This window comes from Ailuropoda melanoleuca, chromosome 5 (genome assembly GCF_002007445.2).
Source record: "Ailuropoda melanoleuca isolate Jingjing chromosome 5, ASM200744v2, whole genome shotgun sequence".
Lineage (NCBI taxonomy): Eukaryota > Metazoa > Chordata > Mammalia > Carnivora > Ursidae > Ailuropoda > Ailuropoda melanoleuca.
The window spans coordinates 58,984,519-59,007,248 of record NC_048222.1 but is presented as its reverse complement, the minus strand read 5'-3'; the positions used below and the strand labels follow the sequence as shown (position 1 = coordinate 59,007,248).

Here is a 22,730-nt window from a genome sequence, read left to right as displayed (position 1 = left end):
TATGAAGCCAAGGGACCCTATCTTGTTAAAGAGGATCAAACACAGAAACAGCAACTCACATTTGATCCGGCAACATCTCAGTCAGCCTCTCACAGCCTACCTCAAGTAGCCTGGCTTGGAGCTAAATGGTCTTTCCCTCAGTGTTTGCCTCTTGTGGTTCACAATCTTGGAGAGGGGTGAAGTTTGAGGCATAGCTGAAGACAGGATAAAGTTTATGTACATGACATGCCCCCATCAGAGAGGAGGAAGCATTGCATGTATAAACTAGATTTATTTGAATTTTTCTGTTTTCTATAGCTTTACCTCTATTCCTCCATTTATCAATGACAGACCTATATATAGCAGCACAATTTGAGAACCAGTGATTTGGAAGCCCTCACTATCTTTTACCAGGTCTTTGAGACTTGGACTTCATGGATACAATTCTCCTGGATGATACTAATTATCATCAAGTAAATATGTGGTTACTAAGGGGAAAGTGTTGGGCATTGGATTTCACGGCCCAGGCAATTGGAGTTAGGGTGTGTTTATGTGTGAGTAAACTTCTGATCTAATCTAGGACCCAGAAAACTTAATCTAGCCTCTAAACACATTTGAATCCAGCCCATCTTCAGGCTTTCAGCTGTTCTTTCAGGATCCAAGAATTAAAGACACAGATCTATGTTAATTAATTTAGTAGAGCTATTCCCAAGAATAATTCGTTCACAAAATAGTTTAGATATGCAAACAAATGCCTCAAAGCTTTTATGTTTTCCCAGGCCATGTCCCTGCCATCTACTTAAGCTGCTGGGGATAAATGGTACAACTTAAGTTATGATTTAAGCTCTCTAGTGAAGTTAACTTCAAAAAATCAGATTAATAATTTTCCTCCACATTAACAATTTTCCTCATTTAAACTAAATATCTATAATCAAATATCTAAATATAAATGTTTAATAGTTTTAATATTTTATTAATTACACATCATGTAAATTATGTATTTATCCTATAATTATATAATTAATAACTGTTAACTAATTAATATTTACCTATACAATGGAGAATTTTATAAGGATTTTAGAATGCCAAAATATATGAAGCCTTTAAAATTAAACTTATATCACAATAATAAATTTATGTCATTTCATAGTAATTTTCCCTTTCTTCTCCATTATATTAAGTACTTTAATATTTCAAGTTTGAAAGATACCAAAACTCAAGTTAAAATCACTTTCTTATCTCTCTCTTTAATAGAATGCCTTTAGGCATTTTCTCATAATTCCAGGGAATATTTCAGGTTGACATTCTAGCATCACAAATCAGGTCTCTGAATGATCAGATTTCTGGTGGCTTTCTCTTCCACAATCAGAATCAATTAAATTAACATTTAAAGTGTCACAGATATATTACACCTGCTCTTCCATGCCTATTGTGACTGCCTTTTTTTATAATCAGATATGTTTTTTTCCTACCTCATTGCTTCTCATTATTTGTTTGTTCAACTTTGGTAATTTTTCTCCTTTGCCTTAAATGATCACTGATTAAGCATCTTTAAATGAGGACTAAATACTTCATCTACTAAATTGTCTTTCCTTGGTTTTAAAATTTTTAGTCAATGCAACAGAATTATTGAACCAAATTTTGAAAAAAAAAATATTTTTATAGGCCCTCTTCCCTAATTACAACATGTCACCTAGATCCTGAATCCTCATGAACTGCCTCTGCCCTGAACTGTGAAGATGATGATGAAGATGATGATGATGACAGATGATAACAACTAAGGCTTACCATGTGCCAGATGCTGTTCTAAGTGCTTTATATATATTAACTCATTTAATCCTCACAGCCATCCTTTGAAAGTAGATATATTGCTATCCCCATTTTATAGATGAGGAAGCTGAAGCCCTAGAGGTTTAGAAAGTTAGCAAGAGCCATGACAATATTAAAGCCTGGGATAGCTTCAGACTTCTTGTCTAAGCCATGCCGTGTTAATCCAGCCGTGGAGTTTTTCTGAAGTTCTCCTGAAGAATTTGTCCACAAAAATTATGAGGGAACGATGTAGACTTCTCTGATGGTTTTTACGGGGAGACAAAGAAGGGCTTACACTATGCACCAATAGCAAACAATCTAAAAATACAATTTGGATATTTATGTTCTCTGAAATCCCTTCCTGGCACTCCCTCTCCTACAGGCATTTTTCTCTGTGTTTGTCTCACCCCAATGTAGCTCTCACTTCTGTCAATAATCTGCGACTTCTGAGTTTCCCTACAAACTCTGGTTCTCTCTTCAATTGTACAGAACATGCAGGTCTTCTCAGTCTTTGCTCCCCCACTAGCCTACAAAAAAACATCCGCGTGTTTAGCTACAACCTGCCTTCCCCAGAATAAATTCCATATTCTCAGAAAATAATAACAGTATATAGTGAGGAGAATTGTGTTTCTATTAGAATTTGTTTCTATATAGTTATATAGCTTTTGTAATTACCATTTTAATGGCTCATTAAGTTATCTCTCATTGATGTTCTACAATTAATAAACCATTCTTTTATTGTTGAATATTTTGGTAGTTTTCAGTAGGTGGTGTTGTTGTTTGTTTCTGTTTTGTTTTATATAACACTGCGATAAACATTTTTATTCATTTGGACTTTACTTCTGTTGAGCTATTTCTTTAGGATAAATTCCCAGAAGAAAGATTACTGGGTCAAAGGGTATGAGTATCTTTATGTTGCATTATCTTCCAAGTAGGTTGTATCAGTTAACAGAGCTTTCACTTGGGTGTAAGTTAAAAGTCATACCAAAACATTGTGAACATTATTACTATAACATTCCTACTATGCTGAGGGATGAAAATATTTTCCTCACGTATTTGTTTTTTATTTGTATTTTTTCTAGTATAAGTGCTTTGTCTACACACTTGGATCATTGCTTATATGGTCAATATTTTTGTTATTTGTTTTCTTTTTGGGTTTGAACACCATTTACACACAAAGACCACCAACTTTTTGTCTGCTGTACTTGATACAAGCATTTTAACTTTGTTTTACTGTTTTTCACTTTAGTGAAGTTTTGCATTCCAAGTATACTTCAAGTAGACTTTGAGTTGGCCAGTCTTTTCCTAGATGATTGTTCTTTTTGCTTCAAAGCTAAGAAATCCATCTCTTCTGGAGATCAGATAACAATTTTATTTTCTCCTTTAAGATAACAGTTCTATGCTCATCTCTTTCATTGATTTGAATATATTTTGGAGTCTGATATTGATATTTGGTGTTGAAATAGGTTTTTGTTTTTCCAAATTCTCAAAATCATTGTTTTGTCAAGGGCAATTTTTTTTTTTTTTCATGACAGGAGAAACTTAAAGGGTTTGGTGATGAGACGTGTGTAAACACTCTGGTTTCTGGGAGTTATGTAGCTAAGAGTGGTAAAAAGAAGAGCACAAAAGGGTCTGCTAGAAATATGGAAGGCAAAGTATCTACTTTATGGTCTGACCTTTGGTAGTCCTTGTGCTGAAACTTTCAATTAGGCACGAGAGCTTGAGTTACCTGTGGTAAAGGAACTAGACTGATGGGTTAAACTGCTTCAGGTAGTTTAGAAATGTAGCCTAAGGATATTCTACTCCAGTATGAAGATTTTAGATCAAAATTTGTAAGGAAAGGCAACTATTTAAACCTAGGTAACTGAGCATAATTGTAGGTTTAAAGAAGAAAGGAGAACCTGAGTTTTTTCTTTTATCAACTGCAGACATAAAAACAAACCAAAAGAAATATAGTTAAAATTAGAATAAAATAAATCTTTGTTATAAATAAAAGATCCTCATACTGAGTTTTCTGCTACCTTTCCCTAATGACATCTTTGAAAGCCAAGTGTGGTCAAGTCTTATTCCCCAACATCTGGTAGGTCACAGAGTGTTAAGTCTCATGAGGGCTGTGGTTCCCTCCTAGACCCAAGAGTAAGCCAGCTCCTATACTACCTGTGCAGAACTAGAGAGTTAAAGGGTCACAACAACCAGGAGATGGTAATGGTTACAGGGCAAGTAGCTCTGGATTTTCCTCTTTTCTTGCCCTACCCCCTTTTTTCCTTGTTAGCTTCATAAGAGTATCATGCTTGGTTTTATCTAAAGTCAGAATTTCTCTGCACGGTAAAAAATACAGTTAAGTAACTGAAGAAATCTAAGCTCTCTCTGAGAATTCAGATATTTTATACAGCTGTAATCCTTTAACTGCCTTTATATCCACAAATTCACAGCATATAAACATGGAGGTAAGGCACAAATATATTTCTTTAAAAGCTTGACTCCTAGTAAACAGGGATTCTTCTCCTATCAAAGTATTCTTTCAAATCATTAGTCTACAGCCAGAAAGTCCAATTAACAAGTATAGCTTTCTAGTACCTAAAGTAGTCTCTTCGGCTGGGGTGTGGGAAAGGGAAGAAAAGGGGAGGGATAGGATAGACATCAGAAATCTACTTCCTGGGCGCCTGGGTGGCTCAGTCAGTTAAGTATCTGACTTGGTTTCAGCTCAGGTGGTGATCTCCTGGTCTTGGGATCAAGTCCTGCCTGGGGCTCCATGCTGAGCAAGAGTCTGCTTCAGATTCTCTATTCCTCTGCCCGCCCCTGTTCATGTTCTCTTCCTCTCTTTCTCGCTCTCTCTTTCTTAAATAAATAAATAAAATCTTTAAAAAAAAATTTCTACTTCTCAAGTGTCCTCTGTACCATCACTGATGTCAGAAGAGAAGTTGTCCTTCCGTTTTCATCAACGCTAATCCCCTTCACCCCGTGATCCCATCCGCTCCTGAGTTTTCTCTACTGATCAACCTGATTTGCTTATATCATCTCATACTTCTTTTTGCATTAAACAGATGTTATGGGGTGGGGGAAGCAAAAAATGATGAAAATAAATAAAGAGAGAGACTAAGATTTATTGAGTACATGTTTTGGACTAAGCAATTTATGTACATTTACTTGTTTCAATATCTTTCAAAATTACAAACCATCTCATCAGTACCATGAAATACCAATTTCTAATTCATTTTGCAAATCAAAAACCCAAGACTCCAGGAGTTCAAGTACCTTGAGCAAGGTTACACTGCTAATATGCTGCACTGTTAGCATTTAAAGTCAGATCTATTTCACCCCAGAGCCTGTACTCTGTACCACTTAGTCTTGCCAAGCTGCAAACCTCCCCTGTCATAAAACAAAACCAAGAATCTTTGACCCTGATACCCCTTCCAGTTTCTATCTGCTTAACCCAAATGTCGTCTGACAAGTCTGGATTACCCACTAGGCAGCACAGGTCCCTCTCTCTTCACCACATCTCTAGCTCTCTGACTATAGTTCTATCAGGGCCATCATTGTACAAGCCTGTCTCCTCTTCTGGGTTCTAGCAATACAAAGTTTTTAAGATGATGAGTTCAGGTGCTAGACTCTTTGATTACCATATGCAGTTTTGGGATGACTAGCTGAATGAGCCTGAGAACGTTACTTTTCCTCTTTTGCATTTCATCCATTGTAAAAAGATGAAAAGTAAAAATATTTATCTCATAAACTGAAATAATCTTAACTCATATAGTAAGAGCTCAATAAACACTGGTTTACTCTTTTCAGCTGATAAACTACAGAGCAGTGACTGTGAGATATTTGTGCATCTATTGTAACTAACATGGTGTCTGACTCATAAGAATTTAATAAAATTTTGTTAATTTGTTTAATAAAATTTTGAATATATTAATATAGCTAAAAGGAATCTATATTCATTGCTTTTAACTTATTTTCTTTAAACCCTTATAATCTGGCTTTTACTACCACCAATGCACTAAAATTATTATTTTCAAAGTCATTAGTAACATCTTAACTGGAAAATCCAATAGTTCCCTCCCCTTAATTTATTAAATATTGGACAGTGTTGCCAATGCCCTACTTCCTGAAACTCCTCCTGCTCCTTACCAACAAGCCAAGTGAGTATTTGTAGAGCTATATTTCTATCTTTCACTGCCAAATCTGTTGACTTAACCTATATATCCTCCATGGCCAAATCTGTTGATCTTACCTCCTATAAAATCTCTGTAGTCTACTTTCCTCTACTCACATGCACTGCCGTACATCTAATCCTAGTTTTTTTTTTTTTATTGTTTTTTTATTATATTATGTTAGTCACCATACAGTACATCCCCGGTTTCCGATGTAAAGTTCGATGATTCATTAGTTGCGTATAACACCCAGTGCACCATGCAATACGTGCCCTCCTTACTACCCATCACCGGTCTATCCCATTCCCCCACTCCCCTCCCCTCTGAGGCCCTCAGTTTGTTTCTCATAGTCCACAGTCTCTCATGTTTCATTCCCCCTTCTGATTAACCCCCCTTTCTTTATCCCTTTCTTCCCCTACCGATCTTCCTAGTTCTTATGTTCCATAGATGAGAGAAATCATATAATTGTCTTTCTCTGCTTGACCTATTTCACTTAGCATTATCTCCTCCAGTGCCGTCCTAGTTTTTATAACCTCATACCAAGACTACAGAAATGACTCCTAATTAGTAATCTTACAGCCACTCTTTCCCCAATCTCATCCTTGTGCTATACTTAGGCTAGAGTTCTCTTTTCAAACAACAAATGGGATTATACCACTCAGGCATGAAACCCACCAACGCCTTCACTTTGCCCTTAGAATGAGGAACAACATGCCTAATGTGGCTGGCCTGGCCAAATGTAATCTGACCCTTCTCTTACCACTCCCGCTTAATAGCCAGCAGGCTTCCTTTTGCTTCCTGAGCTCCGACCACACCAGCTTTCTTTAGGTTCATTTATAATTCTATTTTCCCCAATGGCCCCAGGGTAAGTGGAGTCACTCTGCACATTTTGGACCCCCTCTTCCCTTAGCCTTGTTCATTCCTATTTTATCTTCCTGTATTTTCCTATTTACCTTCTTTTAGTTTCCCAGGATATTCTTCCCTGGGCTCCCTGACTAGGTAGGTCATTTGCCTCCTTTACACACTCTTAGAGAATGCCATTCCTTTCTTTCAGAGAAATTACCACAGCTCTAACTTTCTATGTATTTGTCAGATTATTCGATTAAGGTCTGTCTCCTGTACTAGACTATAAATCCCAGAGCACCTGGGTGCTCAGTTGGTTAAGCCTCTGATTCTTGGTTTTGGCTTAGGTCATGATCTCAAGGTTGTGAGATCGAGCCCTGTGTCATGCTCCACACTCAGCATGGAGTCTGCTTGTCCCTCTACCTCTGCTCCTCCCCCGTTCTCTCTCTTTCTCATAAATAAATAAAATCTTAAAAAAAAAAAAAACCTATAAGTTCCATGAGAGTAGTGGCATTTCTAATTTATTTCACTTTTGTACACCTAGCATTCATACCTGTGCTTAGCACATTGAATGAGCTCAAAATCTTTTGTTAAATGACTGAATCATCAATCAATGATGACAATTTGATGTTTCCACCTTTGAGTATTCCTTCTGTCATTTTGCTATCTTTCTTTTCTTCATCACACTCCAAATACAGACATTCTCTAGGTTTTTTACTCAGTCATTATCTTTTATCTTTTCATAATTTCTCCCTTAGTGATATCATCCTCTCCCATAGTTAGAACCACAACACCTGTGTGATTCAAAAGATAAACAGATTAGAATCAGTAATATGTAAATGAAAGGACTGAGTGCAACAAAACGAGGAATCCAAATACAACCTAATAGCAATGAGGAGGACCTTATAACTTAGGCATCCCTTTAATTCATCTAGGAATTAAATCTACAGCTAGGAATTAAATTCCTACATGTAGGAATTCATCTACATCTCTCCAGGTGAGGGAGGTACCAGTCCCCATGTGTGGCTTCAAGAGGGGAGGCAGATGGATATCAGGCCACGCACAGCAATACCGGGGCATGAAGAAGCAGAACTCACAAAGAGCAACTCTTTCCAGGGGTCAGTCCTGAAGCCTCCCCACTCAGGATGATGTATTTGATGGGCATCACGAAAACAGGCTGCTACCTGTTTTGCAGCTTTGTTTCAGTAAGCTCATTCTTTCTAATTTCCAGGCTGTGGAATTATCCATCTAAATTTTCTTCACATAAATGCTGCTTGATGAATAAAAGTACAGTGCAGATTATGTCCCTTAATGGTACCACTAATCTTCTGTAATAATGGTGGGTGATGATTACTGTTTATGTTATTCAAGGTAAAAATGGATTTGTATGTGTGTGTGATTTTGATTTGGAAGGGGGAAAAAAAGAAATAGGACAGCTGAGTCAGAATGCTAGATTGAAGAAATGGATTAGCACTGATTATTTCTGATTATTTCAGTCCTCTCCATGAGGTAAATGCATTAGAAAACCATGTGATTTTCATATTTTAATATTTGATTTCGAATCGCTGTAAGTGATAAGTAAAAGAAAAGTACAGCAGATGTTATTTTATGTTCTGTTTGTGAAGTGGAGACAATTCCAAAAGTACAGGGATTGCTGGCATAAAAGCAGAGTGTTAAGTTCCGTTGTGTCTCTTCCAGGCCTCCACCTCCCACATAGCAGAAACAGAATTATCATCTTCAGACGTTTCCAGCCATTATCTCTGTTTGCAAAACTTAACCGTGCCCACCTAATTCCCTGCCCACTTCTGTTTCTGTTACCTTGGCTGCCAGTTATAAAATCATGTGGATAGGTGAAGTATAAACAATGGATTGATGGTTTGTAGACCAAGAACCACTGCTGTTCTTTTCTCTTCTCTTCTTTTCTGTTCATAACCTAACAACCCCTGGGAAGAAGGAGCTGGAAGGATTTCTTATCTGAAGGTTCTACCCTGAAGTCCATACTGCTAAATATTCCTCTCTATCATAGCTACCCAAGTGTGGCTCATGCCAACAGCCATTTTAAAGTGGAATTTGCTTTCTCTTTAGTAAAAAATGAGGGAGAAAGTCCATGCAGAGTAGATGCAATATTTTTTTAATTTTTATGTATTCATTTATTTAGTGTCTCAGTCAGATGAGCTCAGTTAAAATCTTTGTTCATCTGTCTTTTATAAGCCTTGATTTCAAAACACTTTTTTCCTAACATTTAGGGTTCTTGGTCACTTCTATTTGCCAACCTACCCAAACTGGGTTTTCTTTCTGTTCCTGTAACTACTGGTTTTAAATTATGACTATTTCCCTTTAAGTCATTTAAAAAGAGCATCTCACCTAGGAGATTCTATATGCTTCCTGTTAAGGCAGATTTCAGTCCTCTGATGTGGCTCCAAGAATATATGAATATGGGGCGCCTGGATGGCACAGCGGTTAAGCGTCTGCCTTCGGCTCAGGGCGTGATCCCAGCGTTATGGGATCGAGCCCCACATCGGGCTCCTCCGCTATGAGCCTGCTTCTTCCTCTCCCACTCCCCCTGCTTGTGTTCCCTCTCTCACTGGCTGTCTCTATCTCTGTCGAATAAATAAATAAAATCTCTAAAAAAAAATATATGAATAAAGTGCATATCTGACAAAAGTAGCAAATAAAGAAGAGCAGCTTCTAAAAGGTACTTCCTCTCAAGAATTGGTCTCAAAGTCCTCCTAAGTAGATGGTGATGATAATGTAGGAGCATGTGTCGGTGGTAGTCAGAAGCACAGGCTTTGCTGGACTCTATTCCCTGACACATCCTGATTGAGCCGCTGGCCTATTTTGGGCACATGGCTTGCCTACCTATAGCCTTATATGACAGCACCTCTTCAGTTATCTTTTTGCGGGGATATTGTTTCTTAAATATACCAGGCTCTTCAGTCTCTGGTATGTAGGCCACTACTGCCCTTTCATTGCATGTTGCAGAATTGAGCCTGATGAATTCACATACTCCTTTCCATAAAAGCTGATGGCTGATGGCTGACTTACCTACCTGTGGGTGTAGACTATGCCAAAGAGATTATTTTAAATCATGAAAATCCACCAGAAGGGGGTGAAAATGTCAAAAGCCTATCATAGTCATATTTCTTTCTTTTTTCTCTGTTCTTTATCTCACTTTCCACCAAATTCAGAATGAAGGAAATACTGAAAATCCAGATACATTGCTGGGATTCTAACTCCATGGGTCCCATTTCTACACATTTCTGATTTGAGGCTTCTTAGAAGTACTGGGATGCATGAGATCATTATCTTGCTGAGCGGAACTATAAAGTAAATCTCTTTGGTTCAGTTGTGTGCCACAAAGTTGGTGTATGTTGGGTTTAGCCAGGAAGCTATATATTATACAAACCCACCTAATTACCAGGTGCCAAATTACCTCTGCAGTGCTATGGTTGTAATTACACTAAAACCAGAACCTCAGCTGGCATGAGGCTTTTATAGCTCATCTAGGCCAATGGATGGTGTATGCATATGTATGTGCTTGTGCATGCCCTTGTGAGTACGTGTATGTATATGTGTGTGTGTGTGTGTGTGTGTGTGAGAAAGAGAGGAAAGAGAGAGAGAAAAAGGAGAAGAGGGAGAAGGAAAGAGAGTAACAGAGAGCATTAGTGAGAACAGAAGGAATTTGAAAGGCAAAGTAAGTGTATTTATAAAATTGGAGACATAAATGGGATATAATCAGTGTTTCCATCTCTTTACCAGTGGTGCATGGCTATAGAAATGTATTTTCCTAAGGTTCTCAATTTTCCTTGATTCACATGACTTACACAGACCTTAAAATGGATAATGATGGATCATAATTAGAGACAGAAGGAGAGTCAGACAGGGAAGCAGCTGGAGATGAGAAGTGATGGAAGGGCACCAATCCTCAAAGTGCTGAGGCATTTTAATCACCTCAGACTTGGCCTCAAGTGCTAGCACCTTCAGAGACTAATAACTGTGATCCTTAGCAAAAGAAAATTGGGTTTGTGACATCTTGAATAGGGGAAAAATGACACTTCTTGTTTTTAGGTACAAATGAGACACTTAGGCAGCCCAGAGCAAGATAGCCCTGTAGGAATTTCCTCAGGGGGTAGGTAATAGATCAGCTACTTTAACGCTGACTAGGTCCTAAAAGTAGTCTCCTTTTCCCATATAAAGAGCTCATGAAGAAAGCCGTGCCTGAATACATTATTTGGGAGAATTGAAATTGTAATCTCCTAGCTAAAAATCATTTAATAAGATTTCCTTATAACTCTTTTAAATTTCAAATATTAAAAGGAAGGAATCAGAAGATAACTACTGTTGATTCAGTGACACATGCTATCTAAAACATTCACTTTCAACCTATGACAAAAGCCCTTGATTCTACCTGCTTTTGTTCTCCTCCTTATATGTAAGAGGAAATCCAGTCAGAGAACAACAACCTTCTGAGTTTTCTATCCATTTTCTTTGTCTGTCCCTGATCCCCATGCTGAGTAACTGCCTCCCTAGAAGATGTCTCACTTTGGCATTTGAGACAAGTGTACATGTGAATGTTGTAAATTTACACGATTCTTCCAAGAAACATGATAGTCATACGAAAGGCATACTTAATCTCAACTTAATGTCTCAACTTGCTCTATAACTTAGAGCCTGGTGTGGTAACTTCAGTTGATCAAACAATTTCGTGAATGAAATGAATGTGCATGTTATACTTTCAGTTGCCCCAAATGTGTGTGTGTGTGTGTGTGTGTGTGTGTGTGTGTGTGTGTGTGTGTAATATGAAGGGGATGACTTAAAATACACAATAATTGGGTATATGGCCAAAAGAGATAACTGAAAGTCCTTCATGCTGGGAATGCACGGAATTAGGTGTCTAGGAGTTAGTAAATGAGTAGATAGAGGTAACAGGCAAATTTTGGCCTGGTATGATTTCCCTGTTTCCCCCATCTAACCACTGTCAACATCAATGTAAGAAAGCTTTCTGGGAGTGACTCTCTTAAGAGGAATGGTGTTCCCCCCCACCCCATCCATTTAACTGCTAGTATGGGTTCTTCTGCTAACCAATCACACCTTCACTTCTTGGCAGAAAATTGTCCTAGGATGATTATTGGTCGGCTTCACCCAGAGGCAGCCTGTAACCAATGACGGAGTGCTATGAGTATGTGAGTAGGTGGGATGTGGTGCCAAGTAAACCTCCACCACCTTGTTGCCACAAGGCAGGCAAACTCTACAATGCAAACATTTATGTGGTATCAGGCTGAAGCTAGATGTCACCTGAAATCATATCTTTATGTAGCTTCTCTCCTGCCCTGTCCTAATTTCCTCACTTTATTTGAGGCTTCTCCTAAGAGCACCCTCTAAATAAATCATTAACATAAGATTCATGTCCTAAGCTTTTGCTTTTAAGGGAGCCAGACCTAACACAAATAGTTATAAATGATGTTCAGAATGTACATCACGTACAGAAGGTTTGGAAATATAGCATTGGGTATTTTGTCTAAAGGAAGAGGGATTACAGTAAGTCTCCTTTTTTAAAACTTTTTTTAACTTTTGTGTTTATTCACAGTATGTTACATATGAATGTAGGCAACCACACAGGAGTAGGAAATTAAATTTTTAAGAATGGAAAAGTAAGAAACCTAGTGGAAAGGGAAGAGGAATGAAGAGCCTGGCAGGCCTAAATGTACACCCAGATCTCCCTTCAAGTACTTGCTACTGAGATATCGGCAGGTAGCCTCTCCGTCCTGCATCTTTGGCTCTACTGCAGAAATTGCACTGAGGACATGCTTCTGCTGGGCTACTCCCTGTCAGAGACTGAGTACAGCTGATGCACCAGAGTTGGGACATTTCTGCCCAATGCAGGACTCTAAACACACAACCTTTGTTCTAGGCACTACAGTCCTTGGCACCTGGGTGGCTCAGGTGGTTAAGCGCCTGCCTTTGGCTCAGGCACGATCCCAGGGTCCTGGGATTGAGCCCCGCGTTGGGCTCCCTGCTCCACAGGGAGCCTGTTTCCCCCTCTCCCTCTACCTGCTACTCCCCCTGTTTGTGTGCGCTCTCTTTCTCTCTGTCAAATAAATAAATAAAATCTTAAAAAAAAAGAAGGAAAGCATTGCAGTCTGAAGCTTCTCTTACCCAATACTTTTTCCTTTTCTCTCTCCTTTCACAGATGTCAGACCTGATCATACACTGAAGTCTTTCCCAGCCTCCCCATACCCCTTCTTTCTTTATCCTTTACAGGTGTTTCTTCCAATAACTCTCTTTCTTGATAAATTATTCTCTGAAAACCCAAATTGACACAAAGAGGTATAATGTAAGAGATAAAAATATGCATTATTCATTCACTGAATCTTCTCAAAGAAATACTTCCAAAGTAATTTTGCAAAGTATAGATAGTGGACTTATAGTTTTTTGCCATCAACCTATAAGGTTAACAATTTAAGCAAATAGGACCATCTGAAGAATCAGTTTCTTAGTTGGATATCTGGTTGTACATCTTCACAACTAGTTTAATATATCACAAAATCCAACTTCAAGAACAGACAAAATCCAGAGTACTCACAAAACTAAATGCTGCTGAGGATATGAACCAACAGAAACTCTCATTCACTGCTGACAGGAATGAAATGGTACAGCCACTCTGGGAGACAGTTTGGCATCTCCTTACAAAACTAAACATACTCTTACCAAATAGTCCAGCAATACTGTTCATTGGTATTTACCCGAAAGAGCTGAAAACGCATGTCCACAAAAGCCTGCACATGAATTATAGCAGCTTTATTCCTAATTGCCCAATCTTTGAAGCAGCCAAGATGCCCTACAGTAGATGGATAAATAGACTGTGGTTTATCTAGACAAAGGAAAATAATTCAGCGCTAAAAGAAATGAGCTATCAAACCAGGAAAAGACATGTAGGAAACTTACATGCATGTTACTAAGTGAAAGAAGCACAAACAGAAAGATTATATACGTTATCACTCCAACTATATGACATTTTGGAAAGGCAAAACTATGGAGACAGTAGAGAGATCGGTGGTTGCCAGGGGTGAGGAGGGAGAAAAAGGTGAACAGGTGGAGCACAGAGGCTTTCAGGGCAGTGAAACCACTTTGCATGACATGATAACGGCAAATGAAATGATAAATTTGTCCAAACAAACAGAATATACAACACGAAGAGTGAACCTTAAAGTGAACTTTGGACTTTGGGTGATTCTGATGGGTCCACAAGGTTCCACCAATTCTAACAAATGTACCACTCTGATGGGGCTATTGATAATGACGGGGGTTAGGCATAGGTGTGGGCACAGTGCATACAGGAACTATCTGTACCTTCTGCTCAATCTTCCTGTAAACTAAAACTTCTCTAAAAAAGTTCTATTAAAAGTGAGAAGAAAAGAAGAAGTCAGCCTTCATACCACAAAAGAAAATGTTACCAGTGTTAAAATTGTGTCATCATATGTCATCAATTTTTAAATCCAAATTTTTGTCACATATTATAAAATACATATTATATATTTGGGGACAGAATATGGGTAGCTGAGGGGCATCTGGGTGGCTCAGTTAGTTAAGCTGCATCTTACGTGCAGGTCACGATCCCAGGGTTCTGGGGTTGAGCCCCATGTCAGGCTCCCTGCTCAACAGGGAGTCTGCTTCTCCCTCTCCCTCTGCCTCTGCTCATGTGTACTTTCTCTCACTTGCTCTCTCAAATCAATAAGATCTTTTTTAAAAAAAGAATAGGGGTAGCTGATACATAACTTTTCTTCCATAGGAATGTTGCTGAAAATAAGTAAAAGAAATTTTGAAAAACTGCATAATTTGTAGGGATTAGTAGGCTATCTCTGCAGCACTGGTTATAAAAGCAAATCCCTACACCTTGCCATTCAGAGCTAGGCCAACAGCTTCTTAAAAGAAACTTACATGCTTTTAGACAGGCAAGAATTTCTTTAATAAGAAGAAACATCAGGAAGTGACTTTGGACTATAGGTGAGACAGGACTTCATTTACTTGGACAAAGGCTGCACATGCTTATATTTATGGAATACTTTTCAATATTAACTAATTGCATCCCCCAATCACACTCTGAGGAACATACCATTATCTCCTTATTATATAAATGAGGAATCAGATACTTAGAGGTATAATATAACCTGCCCAAAGTCCACAGTTGTTGTCAGAGCTGACATTTGCACTCAGAATATCCATTCCAGAGCCCATTCTTTTAAAAATAATATATTGTAAAGGCAAAGTTAGAAGGGCAAAAACACATGCCCCAGTAAACAGAAGGCCAGGAAGCAATCAGCATATTCACTAACCTAAGTTCTCATTTGTAATAGGAGAAAAATATCAATAGATATTGTTTTATAATCTAGTCTCACATCTTGCCCAAAGATCATGAGGTCCATTAAACAAGAAATCTAGTCGATCTTTATCTCTAGTACCTGGACAGAGCTTGGAACATAAATACTCAATACACATATATCTGATAAATAAAGGAACTTGATAAAAAAGAAATACCAGTATAAAATTCTGAAATTTTATCCTTTCCCTCTCTGCTTGTACTTTTGCTTATAACATCTGCCTTATTTTGTCAGGAGTATGTGTTGTCTCAGGAACGATTTTGACTACAAGCATGAATGTCAAAGAAGAAGCCAATGTTCACCTTGTGACTTCCAAATGAAACCCTTGAGATCCAAAACTGAAATGAGAGCCTTGAGAGAAAAGTATTTTTTGAGGCTCAAATAATGAAGCCCTAGCATAACTGATTTTCCTGTAACACTGAGAGGCAATAAAAGCTTGTTCAAGGTTGAGTTGTGGGGGAAATCTTCAGAAATAGGATAAGACAGAAAAAGAAGAAAGAATAAAAAAATGAACTTAAGATATATAGAGGGTCGACTGAGAAGTTTCCATATGTGTGTAATTAGAATCCCAGCCTGAAAGAAAGAAAGAAAGAAAGAAAGAAAGAAAGAAAGAAAGGGAAAGAGAAAGGAAAAGAAAGGGAAAGGGAGGGAAAGGGAAAGGGAAAGGGAAAGGGAAAGGGAAAGGGAAAGGGGGGGAAGGGAAGGAAAGAAAAGAGGAAGGGAAGGAAGAAAGGAAGACAGACGGACATAAGGAAGCAAGGCAATATTCAAAGAGATTACTGTTGAGACATTTCCAACACATACTTTCAAAAAGCCCCCCACAATCCTATGCATGATAAATTAAAACAAACAAACAAATCCTCACTTAGATATATAATAAAGAAATTGAAGAACATGAAACACAGATGGGAAACTTCTATAAGCAGCCAATGTGAAAGTATCAGTTATCTCTAGAGGAAAACTACCAAACTGACAGCTGAGATCCCCACAGCAACATTGGAAGCCAGAAAAAAAAATGATATCTTCAATACGTTAAGAGAAAATAACTGTCAAGTTAGAATTCTAAATTTACCAAACTAATTTTCAACGAAGCCCAATGTTGCATTTTCTCTATCAACAGACATACAGAATATCCTTCAAGTAAAGTAAAAGTTACACCATAAATAAGGTACGGAAGGACAAGAAAATGGCAAACATGTAGGTTAATTTAAACACATCAGAATGGTACAAAAAAACTACAATTTGGGGTCCTTAATGTCAACTTGGAGCTTCAAAATCATGTTTTTAGTTCATCTGGTCTCATCATAGGTATATTAGTGTCTTACTGTGGATGTTACAAATTTCCATGACTTAGTGGCTTAAAACAACACAAATTTATCATGTTGCAATTCTGTTGGTCTCAGTAAATCAGAGTGTGGGTAAGGCAGTGTTTCCAATGGAAGCTCTAGGACAGCTTTAGGAAACAATTCATTTCCTTGATTTTTCTAGTTAAAAGTCTCCCTCTAGGTCTAGAGGTTGCCTATCCTCCTTGGCTTGTAGCCGCACTCCTTCAATCTTCAAAACCAGCAAAGTTGGGGTGAATCTTTCTCATGCCATCTTTCTGGTTCTCCCTCTACTGCCTCCCTCTTCCACTTATAAGGACTCTTGTGATTACTCCGGGCCTAGATGGGTAATCCGGAAAAATCTTCCCATCTCAGTCAGCTAATTAGCAACCTTAATTCCAACTGCAACCTGAATTTCTCTTTGTCATGTAACATATCATGTTTTTTGAGCCTCAAAAAACACTTTTCTCTCAAGGCTCTCATTTCAGTTTTGGCTCTCATTTCATAGGTTCTAGGCATTAGGACATGAACATCTTTAAGATGCCATTATTCTTCCACTACAATATATTTCTAATTCGTTTTACCAGTTTTTAATATACAGTGATCTATGTCCAGCCAGGTAGAATTTTCGTATTAAGGTAAACTTTGCTTATAAGCTAATTTTTTAATCATAAAAAATACTAGTAACAAAGTAGCCAATAAGCAGACAAAGAGATCTGGAGACTATTTCATAGTTTCTTCTGAAGGCAAAAATATTTTTACTCTATAGTCCAGCAATTCTACTCTTAGGCATTTCCCCAAGATAAATGAGAAGATATGTTCACAGAAAGGCTTGTATGTGAATATTCATAGCAGCTTTATTTACAATAGCCAAAAGCTGGCAATAACCCAAATGTTCACGAACAGCAATACAGGTAAACAAATCATGTTGTATTCAGAAAAAAAGACTTATTTACTGATATACTCAACAATATGGGTGAATCACAATATCATTCTATTGAATGAAAGAAGCCATATAAATAAATACAAAGGAATAGATACTATATGATTCATTTACATGAAACTTCAGGACAGGTCTAATAATACATGATAGAAGTCAGAAGGTTCTGGCCCTAGGTGGAGGTCGGAAAGTGACCGGAAAGGGCAAAAGGGAATTTTTTAGAGCGTGTGTAGGGTGGTTACTCAGGCATATACAACTGTCAAAATTTACTGAACTTAAGAACTGTGCAATTCAAATAATCTATCCAAGCTCCCTGGTAATCATCTAGATAGCATCTGAGTAACTTCAAACTCCGTCTTGCACAGAAAGTTTTAGGGGCGCCTGGGTGGCACAGCGGTTAAGCGTTTGCCTTCGGCTCAGGGCGTGATCCCGGCGTTATGGGATCGAGCCCCACATCAGGCTCCTCTGCTATGAGCCTGCTTCTTCCTCTCCCACTCCCCATGCTTGTGTTCCCTCTCTCGCTGGCTGTCTCTATCTCTGTCAAATAAATAAATAAAATCTTAAAAAAAAAAAAAAGAAAGTTTTAGCTCCTTTGCTATTAAATTTACTGTCAGACATTCTTCCCCTTGCTAAAATTACTTCTAGGGAATCAGCAAGAAGCTCCATTTATATTTGGATCTAAACAAAGTAGCCAAACACATATATTGCCCCAATTTAAACATTTTCCCATGTGCATAACTATTTTCAGGGAAATGTCCTTGCCTTTCTATCATGGGCTGATGCTTTCTGTACTTCTCTTGCAAATTTATAATCCACAAAGACCATACTCATTGCCACAGGAGAGGAGTGCATTATTGCAGGCTCATTACCTTTAAAAAGGTGTGTATCTATTTCTCATTAATTAGAATGAAATAAGATCAAATAATAGCCCAATTCATGATAATTTCTGTTCTTGTAATTGACATCATCAAATAAATGAATTCAAGAACAATGAATATTTCCAATTAGAATTTCTTCAACCTTATTTACATTCCATTTTCCCTTATAAAAATTTAAATTCAATCAATTTTTATTTACTGAAAGTATATCTGTAAGAAGCTCACACTAATTAGATCTGAAGTACAAAATTCAATTATATAAGGTAGGTCAGGTTAAACTCATTTGTCAAACTTCAAATTATAAGTAACTTTCAGATAGTTTCTTATTATATAATTAAACTTTCTGTGTCAAAATCTTTTGTATAAGTAACTTTTAAAAAACTAAATGCTTTGAACTTCACATTTTCTTATCCTTATCAATCTACAGAACATTATTTCCCTTTTTTGTCCAAAACTAAGGGTGATATGCCAGGTTTTTTGTTCTGAAGTATGGCTGCAACACAATCTTACATTGGTTTCAAGTGTATAACAGTAAATTCGACAACTCTATATACACATTATTCCATGCTCATCACAAGTGTAGCTACCATCTGTCACTATTACAATACCAGTGATGTTATTCCCTATGCTGTACCTTTCATCCTGGTGACTTACTGTGATATGTCAGTTTTAATTATCCTTCCGCTAATTTCAAAAATAGTACTTTCCTAAAAAAAAAAATCCCAAATAAATCCTAATTTTTCAAACTTTAACTTGTTTTTCTCTTTCATTTCATGTTTCTGAATGTTTAGTAACATCTGGAGCCATATATTTAATTTTTAATTTTGAAATTAAATTAGAAAAAAACTATGGATCTCAATTTACCAATGAATCAGTAAAGAAATATATACTTTTTTTCAATTCAAATCTATCCCCATAAGCATGCACAAAATTAAACCAATTAAAGAGTGAGCATATGCACACATTGACTAAATAGATGTTTTCTTGTTATGGGTCCGTAACAAAGTAAAAAAAAAAAAAGGTAGTCTTAAAAAGACATACATTTATATATGTCTATGCTATCTTACCGCATAAAACATACTTTGTACAGAATACTTCGGAGCTGTGGAGACCGTTCTGTGGGAGGAAGGAGCCTGGGAGTCAGCCCACTAATATGCCTGTGTCAGATCCCTCTGGCCCAGCCAGCCTGTTCAGGCTCAGCGGCCATGGGCCATGGGTCCCAATGGAAATTATATGACATAGAATATTTGGGGTGATATCTTCCCGAAAGATCTTCAAGAATTACAGAAGACAAAAACAAAACAAAACAAAGCAACACCAATGCATTTGAGAAAGTGGTTAAGGTTTGGGGAGAGAGGAAAAAACCCTGGTTTCCTGATCTGCAGCTTGGCTGGATGCTAAGATATCTGTGGACATGAATAGCCAGGAGCAATGAAGAGGACTATGACTGATATTGTGAGGAAGAAGAGGATGAGGACCCAGGGGGACACAGAGGACTATTAAGTGGGAGTAGCCTGCAATGTGGAGCAGCAGGGGGCTGAAGCCTTTGATCCTGATGAGTACCAGTTCACTGCTTGACCTATAAAGAGTTCATGGGTGCCCTCCATGAGCACATAACCAGCCTAGCCTCTGTCCTAATGCCAGTGGTGCTCACTGCCATCAGCATATCCTCCCTACGGCACTGGTATCTCATTTAGTTGCTAAGCTTATATTAGTTAATTTCTACTGGCAAATCACAGAGATACTGAACAGATACAAGTCCAATTCTTCTCAGCTGCTCATTGAGACTCAAGTTCAGCTCCATCCCCCAAAATGTGTCCCTACAGCCCTCCCTTCCTCACCACTGCACAGTGTGTATGCAATTTGTGTAGAAGGAAAACCCACTTTCTCTGGCCTATCAACACCAGTTTTGTTGTAGCTTCTGGGAACAGCACCATTCAGTACTTGGATGGCATGGGTGTGGGAGTCTTTTGCATAGCTCAGGACCATCCACTCCAAACACCAGAGAACTTCGTTTCTCCATTGCTGCCTGATGAAGAATTGAGAGACAAATACAGGGTCTACCTCTTCAGGGACTATGTGGAGAGTCATTACCAGCTCCAGCTGTGCCCTGGTGCAGATTGCCCCCTCGTTATTTGGGTATGGGAGGCCAGAGCTTGCTAAGTACAGTCCAATCAATGCAATGAGGTCTTCTGTTTCAAGTGTTGTCAGATGTATCATGCCCCCACAGACTATGCCACAATCTGGAAATGGCTCATGAAATGTGCTCATAACTCTGAAAGAGCCAACTACATAGATGCTCACACCAAAGACTGTTGCAAATGCAACATCCGCATCGAGAAGAACAAAGGCTGCAGTCACATGCGATGCTCCAACCGTAACCATGACGTCTACTGGGTACGTCTAGGAGATTAGAAAACCCATGGCAGCAACTACTATGAGTGCAGTTGGTACAAGTAGAACTCTGACATTGTCGACCAGAGCCAGCAAGCCCAGGACAGGAAGGCCCTCAAGAAGTACTTGTTCTACTTTGAGAGGTGGGAAAACCATAAGAGCTTGCAGCTCGAGGTGCAGATATACCAGCAGATTCATGAGGACACTCAGGAGAGGGGCATGAATAATCTGGGGATCTGGAATGACTGGCAGTACCTACAGAATGCTGCCACGCTCTTGCCCAAGTGCTGATACACCCTGCAGTACATGTGCCCATATAGTTACTACATGAAGTCTGGATCCAGGAAGAAGCTGTTGGAATACCAGCAGGCTCAGCTGGAGGCTGAGATTGAAACCTGTCAAGGAAAGTGGAGTGTGCAGATAGCTATGACAATGGGGACTTAGAGAACCAGATGCACATAGCAGAGCAGTGGAGGAAAAGGCTGCTGAAGGATTTCCACGACACCTAGGTTGGAACACGGACATGCTGGAATGAGGAAGATGTGGCTGTGACGTACCCTGGGTGACCTTTCACGACCCCAGGCAACAGCCGGGGTCCCACTCTGGGAGAAACTGGCCACACACCACTTAGTCTCTTTGTTTTCTTCTCATCTTTCTCTTACTGTTTCTACCAGGGTAGAGGCCACGTTGAATTGGACTCTTTTTAGGACTTTTAAATCTCACTGGATGGTTGTTGGAAGGGAAAGGTTTTTTCTGAATGACTATTAATAGTATTAGGTCATTACAACTTTGTAATTTTCAAATTTGTAAATTATACAAAAAAAAGGCAAACCACAGAATTACATAAACCCTTTAAAAATAAATTGGCATTGGAGTGTTTAAAAAATAATTTGCACAGACTTTAATATTTGTTGAACTGAGCTGAATTCACATTGCTATTAACACACACATATATTTTAGATAATATTGAATTTAAAAACATTTAAAAGCCATCTTCAGATTGAGGGATTACTTATTTTCCAGAAGAAGGATATTGAGTCCCTCAGAGAAATATAAACTCACAAGTCTGTTTTCTGTGCTGCCGAATACAGTGTTTTCTGCAATTTCTTCTAGATCTGTACAAAGCTTAGTCAGTAGACTTAGACTCAACTGTTATTAGGAAGGACTCATCCTCTGTTTGGGGAAAACCAGTTTAAATTTGTATATAATAGAAAAGCTTCTCTAGATAATTCAATTGTTAGCACAGTTTCTCCAGGAATCAAAGAAGTTAAAAAGAATTACCTCGTGGGCACTGTACATTCTACTTCGTTAATTAAATTTCTTATAAGTCATCCTTAACTCCTTTCTACCATCGTGAATGACATTTACTTAATTTTATTGTATTCCTAAATAAATTCAATCTGACTTAATCTTTATTTGTCTCTCCTAGAATAGTTACTTGTCACTGCTGGGAATCCAAATAGTTGTAACTGTACCTATTGTATATTTACTTTGTATTTATACCCGATGTATACTTACTGACCACACTACCTTGTCTTACTGTTTGCATGTGAAAACAAATACTCTCCCCATTTGAATTCAGACCTTTAACAGGTATGCCCACTAGAGTTCCCTGACTTAAGAGAAAAGCATCAGGATTACCCTGAGATCTGCTGTGATAAAGCCCCTCAATTCCCCATTAATCTAATGTAGATTGTTCCGCTGTTAATGAGAAGGTGCTTAGGGCAGCTGCAGTTGAGTGGAATGTTTAGGCCCATAAGTTCCCTCATTAAAATATCACAACTGCGCACACTTGTGTTCAGTGTTCCCAAATTATAGTTTATTCTGTTGGATACGCTGAACTTCTCTAACCCCATCCACATGTAGCCTAAGTCTAGGAGCAGTTATTTCATATCTAACCAGATGCTAACACATGAAAGTAAATAGAGGCCAACAAAGAGAAAAATCTCATCAGCCCAAGAAAGTATGTCTGTGTGAAAGAGAGAGAGAGATTCATTGATTTTAACCTAATTCAAAACTGTTTATCAGAAATAATC

The 22,730-nt window shown here is 38.2% G+C and overlaps 1 pseudogene; it reads left to right on the top strand.

Annotated features, from left to right (window-relative positions):
• The window catches only part of LOC100469680, a 60,176-nt pseudogene extending 38,973 nt beyond the window's left edge, over positions 1-21,203 (top strand).
• Positions 21,204-22,730: the final 1,527 nt, after the last annotated feature.